At 38.5% G+C, this 12,688-nt stretch overlaps 1 pseudogene; it reads left to right on the top strand.

The window, feature by feature from the left end:
* Positions 1 to 7,521: 7,521 nt before the first annotated feature.
* Positions 7,522 to 8,295, top strand: LOC141544982 (cyclin-G1 pseudogene; annotated as a pseudogene).
* The last annotated feature ends 4,393 nt before the right edge of the window (positions 8,296 to 12,688 follow it).

Genomic DNA, 12,688 nt, shown 5'->3' with positions numbered 1-12,688 from the left:
TACAAGAGCCAGAAAAAAAAAAAAAAAAAAAAAAAAAAAAAAAAAAAACAATTCAAATATCAAGGAGCCACCCAGGTCCTAGCAGCTTCTACCTTAAAGGATCAAAGGATCTGGAATCTGATATTCCAAAAGGCAAAGGAATTTGGAATGCAGCCAAGAATAAACTACCCTGTTAAACCAAGCATTTTCTTGCAGGGAAGAAGATGGACATTTAATGAAACAGATGAATTCCATTTATTTCTGATAAAAAGATCAGAGCTAAACAAAAAATCTGACCTTCAAATATAGAGCTCAAAAGAAGCATAAAAAGGTAAAAAGAAAAGAAGTCTTGATAATTATTTCTGTTATTGCTTCACCTAGAGAGTATATGTATAATTTGATTTTACTGTTATAATATAAAAAAGAAATTAGAGGTGGAAAGGGGATTGTAACAGGGGAAAAAAAAGGAGAAAGTGGAGGTAAGATGAGGGAAATTACATCTCAGGAAGAGGTAAAGAAAACCTATTATAATTGAAGAAAGGAGAGGGATGAACATTGTGTGAATCTTACTCTTCTCAGATTTGGCTCAAAGTATTAGAAATATTGGATTTCACCCAGAAACTTCTCTCACCTTATAGAAAAGTAGAAGAGGAAAGAGAAAATGGGAAGACTAAATAGGGGAGAAAACAGAAATAGTAGGGGAAAGATATAAGAAAGGGGACGGGAGCCTAAAGGGGGGAGGCCAAACTCGAAATTCAAAAATAAAGTGTTCATAAGTAAAATGCTGAGGAGAAAGGAAAGGGGAAAAAGAAAGAGAAAAGTATAATTTGGAGTTAATAAGATGGCAGGAAATACAGAATTAGTAGTTTAACCATTAATGTGAATGGAATAAAGTCTCCCATAAAGTGTAAGCAGATAGCAGACTGAATTAAAAGCCACAATCCTACAATATGTTGTTTACAAGAAACACATTTAAAGCTGAGCAATACATGAAGCATAAAGGTAAAAGGCTGGAGCAAAATCTATTATGCTTCAGGTGAAATTTAAAAAATGCAGCAGTAGTATCATGATCTCAGATCAACCAAAAGTAAAAATTGATCTAATTAAAAGAGATAAGGAAGGGCACTATATCTTGCTAAAGGATATTAAATAATGAAGCAATGTCAATACTAAACATGTGCACCAAGTGGTATAGCATGGAAATTCCTAAAGAAGTTAAGAGAGCTGCAAGAAGAAATAGACAGCAAAATTATAATAGTAGGAGATCTCAATATTGCTCTCTCAGAGCTAGATAAATCAAACCACAAAATAAATAAGAAAGAAGCTAAAGAAGTAAATAGAATATTAGAAAAGTTAGGTATTATAGACCTTTGGAAAAAATTGAATGGAGAAAGAAAGGAGTACATTTTCTTCTCAGCAGTTCATGAAACCTATACAGAAATAGACCATATATTAAGACATAAACATAGTAAAATGCATTTTTTTCAGATTATGATGCAATAAAAATTACATTCAATAACAGGCCGGGGGGGGGAAATAGACCAAAAAGTAATTGGAAATTAAATAATCTCATTCTAAAGAATGAATGGGTGAAACAGCAAATCATAGCTACACTTACTAATTTCTTCCAAGAGAATGACAATAATGAGACCACATACCAGAAATTTGTGAGATGAAGCCTAAGTGTTAATAAGGGAAAACTTTATATCTCTAGAGGCTTACTTGCATAAAATAGAGAAAGAAATGATCAATGAATTGGGCTTGCAACTAAAAAAGCTAGGAAAAGAACAAATTAAAACCCCCCAATAAAATGCCAAACTTGAAATTCAAAAATAAAAGGAGAGATTAATAAAATTGAAAATAAAAAACTGTTGAATTAAAAAAAAAAAAAAAAAAAAAAAAAAACTTTTAGTTCCCGGGGCAGCTAGGTGGCGCAGTGGATCGAGCACCAGCCTTGAATTCAGGAGGACCCCAATTCAAATCTAGTCTCAGACATTTAACACTTCCTAGCTGTGTAACCCTGGGCAACTTACTTAACCCCAGCCTCAGGAAAAAAAAAAAAAAAAAACTTTTAGTTCCAGATTCTCTCTTCCTCAACACCTTCAACCAATTAAGAAGGCACATGTCAAGTTATACAAAACATTCCTATAATTGTCATGTTGACAAACAAAATATATATCTTCCTTCTCCCTCAAAAAACTGAAGAAAAATCTTCTGGGTAAGAGGCTTTGTTCATCTACTTTCTTTCCTTTGTGTATTGTGCATTGTGCATTGTGCCCATTACTTTAGGTCTTGTTGAATATTTCTGTGGGTTTTTATGGTTTTTAAATAAAAATCTCAGTTTTAGCCAAAAAAAAAAAAACTGAAGAAAATATTTTTTGAAAGTATGCTTCAATTTCTATTCATAAAGATTCAGTTCTTTCTCTAAGTCTACATAACATTTTTATCCTAAGACCTTCAAAGTAGTTGAATCATTTTATTGCTGAAAGTGGTAAAATCATTCAGAGTTGATCATTGAACAACATTGCTATGACTTTATACAAAGTACATTTCATTTTACTTCAGTTCATGAAAGATTTTCCAGGTTTTTCTGAGAGTAATTTGCTCATCATTTCTTTTAGAACATAATCATACAGCACAATTTATTCAGTCATTCCACATTTGATGGGTATCCCCTCAATTTCAAATTCCCTGTCATCAGAAAAGAGCTGTAAATATTTGTTTTTGACTCTTTAATGGAAGATAATTTATACCATTCCCTTTCCCCTTTACTTCAATACATTCCCCTGTCACTCCTTAATTTAATTTAATTACTTTTAGATATTTCCCTTCATATTCAACTCACCTGTGCTCTCTGCTCATATATACTCTTTCTAACTTTTTTAATAAGGAAAGTTCTCATAAATTATAAGTATTATCCTCCCATATAAGAATGGAAACAGATAAACCATGATAGGTACCTTATTATTTTCCTTTCTGGTTACTTTTCTGAATTCTTTATTTAAAAATCAAATTTTCTGTTCAGCTCTGGTCTTTTCATTTTGAATACTTTGAATTCCTCTATTTTACCGAATGCCTACCTTTTTTCCCTGAAGGATTATACTCAGTTTTATTGGATAGGAGATTCCTGGTTATAATCCTAGCTCCATTGCTCTCCAAAATTTCATATTCCATATACTCTGATCCTTTAAAATAGAAGCTAGTAAATCTTGTGTTACCCTGACTGTCATTCCACTATATTTGAATTCTTTCTTTCTAGATGCTTGCAAAACTTACTTCTTTACTGGGGAGTACTGGAATGTGGAAATGCTATTCTTGGATGTTTTCTTCTTGAGATCTCTTTCAAGAGGTGGTCAGTGTATTCATTCAATTTCTATTTTACTCTCTGGTTCTAAATTACTAGTACACTTTTCCTTGAAAAATTTTTGCAAGATGATACTGAGCCTCTTTTTTTATCATGACATTTAGGAAGTCCTCTAATTTCAAAATTGTCCCTTCTAGATCTATTTTCCAGAGCAATTGTTTTTCCAATAAGATAGTTCACATTGTTTTCTATTTTTCATTATTTAGGTTTTATTTCATCAAATCTTGATTTTTTCATAAAGCTTTCATTTCATCAATAATAATAATAATTTTTGTTTCATAAAGCTTTCATTTCATTAATAATAATGTTTAGGGAAAATTTTTTCTCAGCAACCTTTTGTGACCTCTTCATTTGGTCAATATTGCTTTAAGGCATTCTCTTTTTCATCAGCTTTTTCTATTTCCTCTTGCATCACTCATGTCTTTTTCTAACGTTTTCCTACATTTCTCTTACTTGATTTTTCAAATCCCTTTTAAACATTTCCATGGCTTGAGATCAATTCTCATTTTTCATTTAGGCTTTGGATGTAAGAACTTCAACTTCATTATTTTCTTTTGAGAGTTATGTTTTGATCATCCTTGTCAGCATAGTAACTTTGCATTTTAAGAATCTTTTTCTGTTGTTTGCTCATTTCCCCAGCCTATTATTCAGCTTTTAACTCTTTATTGAAATAGGGTTCTGTACAAACTGGGCAAACATTTGTACAGTTAAAGGTTCTGATAAAGACCTTATTTCCAAAATATATAGAGAACTGACTCTAATTTGTAAGAAATCAAGCCATTCTCCAATTGATAAATGGTCGAAGGATATGAACTGACAATTTTCAGATGATGAAATTGAAACTATTTCCACTCATATAAAAGAGTGTTCCAAATCACTATTGATCAGAGAAATGCAAATTACAACAGCTCTGATATACCACTACACACCTGTCAGATTAGCTAAAAACAAAAATGCAAACAGTTTACACTCATTTCCCAGTGTTCCTTCTCTGGATGTAGCTGATTCTGTCCATCATTAATCAATTGGAACTGAATTAAATCTTCTTTTTGTTGAAAGTATCCACTTCCATCAGAATACATCCTCCTACAGTATCATTGTTGAAGTGTATAATGATCTTCTGGTTCTGCTCTTTTCACTCAGCATCAGTTGATGTAAGTCTCTCCAAGCCTCTCTGTATTCATCCTGCTGGTCATTTCTTACAGTACAATAATATTCCAAAGATTCATATACCATAATTTACCCAACCATTCTCCAATTGATGGACATCCATTCATTTTCTAGTTTCTAGCCACTACAAAGTGATCTGCCACAAGCATTTTGGCACATAGAGGTCCCTTTCTCTTCTTTAATATTTCTTTGAGATATAAACCCAGTAGTAACACTGCTGGATGAAAGGGTATGTACAGTTTAATAATTTTGGGGGCATAATTCCAGATTGCTCTCCAGAATGGTTGGATTCATTCACAACTCCACCAACAATGCATCAATGTCCCAGTTTTCCCACATCCCCTCCAACATTCATCATTATTTATTCCTGTCATCTTGGCCAATCTGACAGGTGTGTAGTGGTATCTCAGAGCTTCAATTAATTCAGTTAAGAGTCTCTGATCAATATGTGCTTGATCTGTAAGTTCTTTACCCTTTTTTTCCCACACAGCATCAAGGCTGGATTTGAATTCACATTCTTCTGACTTCATTACCGGTGCTCTATCTACTGTGCCATCTAGCTGCCCCCTTTTCATCTCTTTGAGTTCTACCCTGGATAGTGATATTATATGTACAATTTAATAGCTTTGGGGTCATAATTTTAAATTGATTTCCTGGATAATTAGGCCAACTCACAGCTCCATTACCAGTGAATTCATGTACGTCTTTTCCCAGAGATTCTCCAGCATTAATCTTTTTTTTTTTTTCCTTTCTGAGCCAATAGGATGCAAGTCAGGTGATATCAAAGAGTGGTCTTAATTTACATTTTTTCCTAAATATTAGTAATGTGTGTATTTTTAAAATGGTGCTTGATGCTTGAATGTCTTCTTTTGAAAGCTCCAAAGCTCCTGTAGTCGTCCTTCCTTTTCAAAAAGGATCAATGACCTCACGAGAGTAATGTCTTATAAGTGAATTCCATGACTAATGAAAGTTAGCCCTTTAGGAGCAGCTAGGTGGTACAGTGGATAGAGTACCCCCCTTGAAGAAAGAAAGAAAGAAAGAAAGAAAGAAAGAAAGAAAGAAAGAAAGAAAGAAAGAAAGAAAGAAAGAAAGAAAGAAAGAAAGAAAGAAAGAAAGAAAGAAAGAAAGAAAGAAAGAAAGAAAGAAAGAAAGAAAGAAAGAAAGAAAGAAAGAAAGAAAGAAAGAAAGAAAGAAAGAAAGAAAGAAAGAAAGAGAAAGGAAGGAAGGAAGGAAGGAAGAAAGAAAGAAAGAAAGAAAGAAAGAAAGAAAGAAAGAAAGAAAGAAAGAAAGAAAGAAAGAAGAAAGGAAGGAAGGAAGGAAGGAAGGAAGGAAGGAAGAAAGAAAGAAAGAAAGAAAGAAAGAAAGAAAGAAAGAAAGAAAGAAAGAAAGAAAGAAAGAAAGAAAGAAAGAAAGAAAGAAAGAAAGAAAGAAAGAAAGAAAGAAAGAAAGAAAGAAAGAAAGAAAGAAAGAAAGAAAGAAAGAAAGAAAGAAAGAAAGAAAGAAAGAAAGAAAGAAAGAAAGAAAGAAAGAAAGAAAGAAAGAAAGAAAGAAAGAAAGAAAGAAAGAAAGAAAGAAAGAAAGAAAGTTGGATCTTTGCTGATGGTTCAGATGTAGATGGAAATGTCCTCCTAAACCTCTGTCTGCTGAAGGGGTCAAGCCTCCAGCTCTAGGTCTGACTGGCAGCCCCATGTGCCTCTTTCTCATTTAATTGGCAGCACATTGGCAGGACCTTCTCTACTTCAGACAGGAACAACGCTTTCTAGTCACTAAAAAAGGATTTATCTACACTGTATTTTTCACTTCTCTGTAATTTCTTGAAGAACAGGTCTCTCTTGGAAAACAGGTCCTATTGAAATTAAATCTTTCAAAATAGTTTGGGGATACTGGACATTTGATCTTTCCACTGTAATTACTGTAATCCACATTGTCCTCGGGCCCATTATGTTGCATGTGATTAAAAAAAAAAAAAAGCCAATATATTTTCCCGATCCCTGGGGCAGGGCCAGAGGGAGACGAGAGGCCAGGTGTGCCAGATACACTTCCTGACTAGATATCCCTCCAGACTAAACATGCTGGCAGAACCCTCTGCTGACCTGGTCAATCACTGGGGTATTGATGTGAAAAATCCCCCTTCTTATATATGTTTTCCTTCAATCAAACTGGGTGCTCTGTCCCAATTTCCTTGAGGTAGTCCTCAGTCTGTTCTCAACAGTTTTTATCAATAAAATATTGCCTCTCTTTCTCCAAGTTTTTCTCCTCACCTAGAAGACTGGCTTCCCTCTTGCTCTCTTCTGTTGTCATCCTCAAACTCCTCATCCCACTCCCATGGAAAAATCATGCTCACTGCTAGAGGTATCCTTGAAAAAGTACAAAATTATTCAAAACTAATTCCCAGTTGAATCTCTTGTATATTTAAATCTGGTGCCCCATACAATATGATATTTAGTCATCCCCAATGAGAGCATCCCCAGTCCCACACTACCAAAAATCCATTCCAAAAGGAATCTAGAGATATTTACCACCCCTGGAAATTATAATTCTTCCCCAGGTTAAAACTTAATCCTTCAATTAATTTAACCTAAACATAACCCTCTCCTGGAGAAAACTATATTTAATCCTAATTATTTAACCTTGATCCTAAACTTACACCAAAATGAAACTTGACCTTGAAAGAAATGGTGATCAAGAGGTAGAGTATGATCTTTGTGGACAGTTTTCTGTGGAAAAAGTCACTTCTTGCTCAATGCTCCATGACCTGGGACTGGTATCATTCTCAGTTCTTTGGAGCTACTGCCCCACAAGCCCCTTCAGAATCTCCTCCACACTCTCCCCAGTCCCTCTTCTCTCCCCGATACAGTTCCTGTGTAATTAGGGACTTTGGAACAAATTTTTCAGGGTCGGAGAGGACAGGGTTGGGGGAGAGAGACTGGAGCTCGGAAGCAAGAGAGGAGGTGGTGTGGCAGTGGGGAGACTTGCTACCCAGGAAGAGCCTCTGTGAGGAGTTCAAGATGATAGAGACAGTCATAACAACTGAAGTCAAGAAAGTGCTGCACCAGCTAAATGTTCTCTTGGTACAAGTCCAGATGTCAGCCAAAGATCTGTGGCTTGAGACTCATTGGATCTCCTCTTGATAATGGCCTTTGGACAACTGCAAGACTGAGAGACTTTGCAGGTGAAAGACCTTCTTAGCCTAACTAGTTCTTTGATTTTGACAGAGACTTTTTCTCTAGCTGGGAATTTCCTGGACAGATTTCTATCCAAAATAAAGGTACAACCTGAATATCTTGGATGGGTGGGATTAAGCTGCTTCTAAATCAACAGAGGAAGAGAGAAATATCCCATTAGTCAACTGATTTGATCCAAATAAGTGAATACAAATCCACAGCTTCTGACCTGATGCGAATTAGAGAGTATTAGAGAAGGTGCATTGGAAAGTCAACGTTACTACTACAGCCTTGGGGTTTCTACAGCTTTATTTTTTACTCATTCATGAAAAATGACTATTTCAAAGGACAAAGAAGCAGAATTTAGAAAGACTGGAAGCTCAGTTTTAGGATTGTGTTTTCTAAATCAAAGCCAGCTGTATTGGCCTTGTCTATAAAGTGCACTGGAGATTCAAGCACAGAAATGTATAGAAGTAAAATGATTTCAGAAACATTCCAAGATAAAAGGTAGAGATCTAACCTTCTGGCAGAAACCTGTAGCAAAGAACCTCATCTAACAAGTGTTCTGAACCAAATGTTCAGAAGTCAAAGTGGATTGTGGTTGGGCACATCCGTTGAAGTATACTTATTACAAAATCCCTCATCTTTCAACAATCCCTGAAGCTGGGTTTTAATAGGATTCTTATGGTGAAGAAGTTCAGCTGTTTTGGAGGCTTATTTCACATCAGAATTGTGGACTTGGGCATTAGAATGAATTGTGAAGCTTGAAACATAGCAACTAGGTTCGCATTGATGGTTTCAGACTTGACAGGAAAACAGGCTACAACTGGAAATTGATTGTGTGCTGTAGTTGGAAATGTGTTCAGCATTAAAATATGACCTTCTCTGAAGTATATTACCTCTCCATTGGGTCAGGTGGGAAGATTATTGAGGGTCAGACTCATCCAAGTCCTCACTTCTCCCCCACGATCACAGAACCAAGCTTTCTTAAACTGGGCTCTGTGAACAGAGGCAGCAGTTGTCCCTGGACAACCAGAAGAGGGGGCAGGGTCCTGGGCCAGATCTGAGGTCGGATCCCCAGTTGACTGAGGAGCCAGGTACATCTAGGCCTTGCAGGAAAAGGTCTGCCTTTGAGCAATGAGGGAATTGTCATGAAAGGAGATGGGGAAGCCCAGTGTGCAGCTCTCTGAAGGCTTTGCCTGGTTTCAGCAGTGGAAAGGGAGAGGAAGGAGAGGGACTGAAGGCCCAGGGGACACACAGGGGCTTAGCTTCCTTAGCTCTTTCAGTGACTGCAGAACTTAGTATTAGCATCAAAGTGACTGATAGCAACAATAAGGCTCAAGCTAAGGAAACTGAGGCCCGGGGTTCCCCAGATCATCCAAAGGTGAGTTGGGATTGGATCTGAGGCTTCCTAACTCCAAGTCCAGCAGACTGGCCAGTATACCTCGTTATGGAACCCACTGCCAGGGAAGGCCCTCTCTTTGGCAAAGGAAATATAATTCTCTCAGAGGGGCATCCAGCAAGGAGGGATGTGGGTGCACCCCAAGGATTCCCTGGGCCTTTATTGCTACTGGAGACTGAGCAGCATACAGCAAGAGGGGAGGGGGTATGCCCCAAGGATGCCCTGAGCCTCCAGTGCCACTTTATCCTGGGACTGAAGGAAGGACCCCATGATTCACCTAGTCCCATTTTGGGGGGCCTTCTCAACTTCATATTCTAGGGCTTCCTTTCCTTCCTTAGCTGCAGCCAACAAGAGCCCCAGGGATTGCCTGAACCCCATGTCCTTTGAGGACATCATGTTCTCCCCATCTTGGCTGCTCAATCCCAGAAGCCTCTTCTTCCTTTGATGAGAGGGATGATGGGAATAATTTCTAACAACAACAGCCACCACAACTAGTATTTCTATGGCTTTTTAAGGTGTAAAAAGTCCCCTGTGTGTATATATGCATATCTGTACATGTACATGCTTGCATAAATGCATGTGTTCATATATTCTTACAAACGTATTTTTTTCTTTGGAGCTCCAGAAGCTTAGCTCAGGTACCATCCTTTTCCATAAAACCTTCTCTACTCTGCCCTGGTGTGTGTTCCCTCTCCTGAAGGTAGCATTTGTAAAGTGTTTAGCACAGGTCCTGGCATAATTTAGGTGCTTAATAAAGGTGTGTTTCCTTCCCCTTCCCTTTGTACTTCAATTTTCCTTTGGTTTTATTTTGCTTTTCTTGTTCAGCCATTTTTCAATCATGTCCCACTCTTTCTGACCCCATTTGGGATTTTCTTGGCAGTAATACTGGAGTGTTTTGTCATTCCCTTGTCTAGCTCATTTTATACATGAGGAACTGAGGCAAACAGTGACTTGACCAAGATTACACAGATAGCAAATGTTTAGGCTGGATTTGAACTCAAAAAGATATTTTCCTGCCTCCAAGCCCTAGGATTTAACCACTGCCCCATCCAGCTGCCCCTTCTTTTTTTAGTTATGTATATGTTATATTTCACCCAGATGAACATAAACCAGAGAAACCTTTTACTTGGTGTCTAATAAAAGCCTTATGGGGTGAATCAAAGGCCTCTCCAGATTTTGGGGGGATACACAGAAGGAATGTCCCAGGAGGAGGGGGCTTCCAGGGCTGGTGAGCTGCTAGAATGGACCCACCTCCCAGGGAGACCCCGAATCCTGGGAAACTCAAGTGTGCAGGGAATGTCCTGGCGCCTTGGGCTTGCTCCCCTGTGCTATAATAATAACTGTTATGTATATAGGCCCACTATGTGACAGGTACTATGTTGAACCCTTCACAAATATTAACTTATATAATAATAATAATAATAACATTTATGGAGCACATCCTATGAGCCGTGCCCTGTGCTAAAGGCTTCACAATTATCTCATTTGATCCTCACTTCATCTTCTGGAGGTAGGTGCTATTATCTCCATTTTATATTAGGGACACTGACACAACCAGAGATCCCGTGATTTCCCAGGGTCCCACAGCCAGCAGGTGAATAAGGCTGCAGTGAGAGTCGGTTCTCCCTGGCTCCAGGCCTGAGCTTCATATTCTGCCCCCCTTAGCTGCCCCTTTGTTCAGGCCAGGTGTCCCTGGAGCTCCTGACTTAGCCCTTGCCCTCCCCCTTATCTTGGATCTCTCCCCTTCCAGCTCAGGTGTCAGAAAATAATAGACTTGGGCAGGACCATGGAGAGCCCTGGGCCCCTCCCACACCCACCCTGTTCTGCCTGAGGCTGTACCTGATCATGGACCTGGAGCCAGGAGCCCTCAGAGGTCATTGAGTCCAACCCTCTCTTATTCTGGAAGAAGCCCAGGGAGGTCAAGAATCTCAGCCAATTACAATAATCAGTTGGGTTTCAGCCTAGGAGTAAATGATGGGTGATGAAAGGAACATGTGCTAAGAGCTCCCTCTGTGTGGATCAATGTATAAACCAAAGGCCACAGCAAAGGTTTGTGAGCTCCTGGTCCCACGTTCTAATGGCAAAGAGGCCCAGAGAGGGGATTCAGGCTCAAGGCCTGTGAAAAGGTTCTTAGGGAGCCCTGGCAGAGCAGGTGGCAATATTGCTTGTTCTTGTATATTATTTCCACTAAAAAAAATCATCTGTGATTCAGATGTTGACAATGCTAAGGACTTGGGGGATCACAACTTTCTTCTCTTTTTAGGAGCTGTGATCACTGAGGAGGCAGCACCCTGAAAGCAACCTCCAGGGGCTTCTAATTGCAGAAGACTCAGGTTAATGACCTCACTTACAACCACCTACTCAAGAACTAGGAAACATTCTGAGAAAATGTCTATTCCTTCCCCAGCACCCCTTCCTAGTGTCCATCAATGACACTGTGGAAATGTACATCTTCAGAAACTGGAGCGTTGCCTTAACAACAAAGAAGTCAGGAGTTAACCAGAGCCAGACAGAAATGGAAATTAAGACAGGCAGTCAAATCTTTGGATAAATGTTAGTAATTTTCCTAGTTCTGAGCCTGGGGGCTCAGATAACATAGATATAACAGACATAACAAGATTATGTGAGGATCAATTCTGATGGATGTGGCTCTCTTCAACAATGAGGTGATTCAGGCCAATTCCAATAGACTTGGGATGGAGAGAGCCCTCTACACCAAGAAAAAGGATTATGGGGACTGAATGTGCATCACAGGATAGTTCACTTTTTTTCCACAGGTATTTTCACTTTTTTTGATTATTGTTTGCTTGCTTTTTTTCTTTCTCCTTTTTTTTCCCTTTTTGATCTGATTTTTCTTGTGCAGCATGATAATTGTGGAAGTATGTATAGAAGATTTGCACATATTTAATGCATAACAGATTACTTGCAGTCTAGGGGAAAGGGTGGGGGAAGGAAGAGAGAAAAAATTGAAACACAAGGTTTTGCAGGAGAGAATGTGGAAAACTATTTTGGCATATATTTTGAAAACATTTTAAAAAGAGTTTTTCCTGAGATTTACTCCAAAGCGGGAACAATAGGCCAGTGGGAGAAAACGAACTTCCCAATTTGGGGGATCAAGTTCCCTCAAGGTAAATCTAGGTCTGTGCTATTCTAGAGCTGGAGCTCTTTGTGGGAGGAATTTTCTCTGGCTCCAGGTGTCCTTAATCTCTTTGCCCACTAGAGGTCATCCTATGAAACCACATTGGGGATTAAGGCTCCACAGATCTCAGTCTAGAACTAGAGAAGGAAGAGGAACCTGGGCCTTCCTGAAGAGAGTTCCCTAAATCGTGAGTGGATCTTCCATTGGAAGGGTCTCAGATTGGATTGGACAGCTAGGTGACAGGAATCAGGAAGCTCATCTTCCCAAGTTCAAACCTTGCCTCAGCCACTTACTAGCATCATTATGTGACCTTGTGCAAGTTCTTCACCCTGTTTGCTTCAGTTACCTCATCAATCCCAGAAATTGAAGCAGGAAATGGCAAAACCCTCCAATATCTTCGAACAACCTCAAAATGGGATCACTAAGAGTCTGACATGACTAAAATGACTGAACCTTGCCTGGGCCATTTC

The sequence above is a fragment of the Sminthopsis crassicaudata genome, chromosome 1 (assembly GCF_048593235.1).
Source record: "Sminthopsis crassicaudata isolate SCR6 chromosome 1, ASM4859323v1, whole genome shotgun sequence".
In the NCBI taxonomy this organism is placed as follows: Eukaryota; Metazoa; Chordata; class Mammalia; order Dasyuromorphia; family Dasyuridae; genus Sminthopsis; species Sminthopsis crassicaudata.
The sequence above is the reverse complement of the archived record's forward strand: the minus strand, read 5'-3'. Positions and strand labels throughout refer to the sequence as shown.